At 34.9% G+C, this 261-nt stretch overlaps 1 long non-coding RNA gene across 1 annotated transcript; it reads right to left on the bottom strand.

Annotated features, from left to right (window-relative positions):
* On the bottom strand, positions 1-261 carry LOC121940383. The gene is made up of 2 exons (XR_006105618.1): positions 228-261; positions 1-64 (listed from the first exon to the last, which is right to left on the bottom strand). It is a non-coding gene; the product is annotated as an uncharacterized LOC121940383 (long non-coding RNA).

Raw genomic sequence — 261 nt, 5'->3', positions numbered from 1 at the left:
GGTGCAGCTTCGGAGGACGTCTTGGCAGTTTTTATGAGCGGCTCATCGTCTGAGCTGACGTCACCTGAAACAGTTACATACAGACAGGTGACCAACAAAGAAAAACTTGAATAAACAAATGGTATTATTGTTTTTATTTTTCATTTGATTTATTTCTTATGAACATGTACACAAAAACAGAGATAATTAACAGATGCTACATACTAAAGAGATCAAAATTTTCTTACCTTCCTTTTTTGAATCATCTGAATTTTTCGGTGC

This window comes from Plectropomus leopardus, unplaced genomic scaffold, assembly GCF_008729295.1.
Source record: "Plectropomus leopardus isolate mb unplaced genomic scaffold, YSFRI_Pleo_2.0 unplaced_scaffold85620, whole genome shotgun sequence".
NCBI lineage: Eukaryota > Metazoa > Chordata > Actinopteri > Perciformes > Serranidae > Plectropomus > Plectropomus leopardus.
The sequence above is the reverse complement of the archived record's forward strand: the minus strand, read 5'-3'. Positions and strand labels throughout refer to the sequence as shown.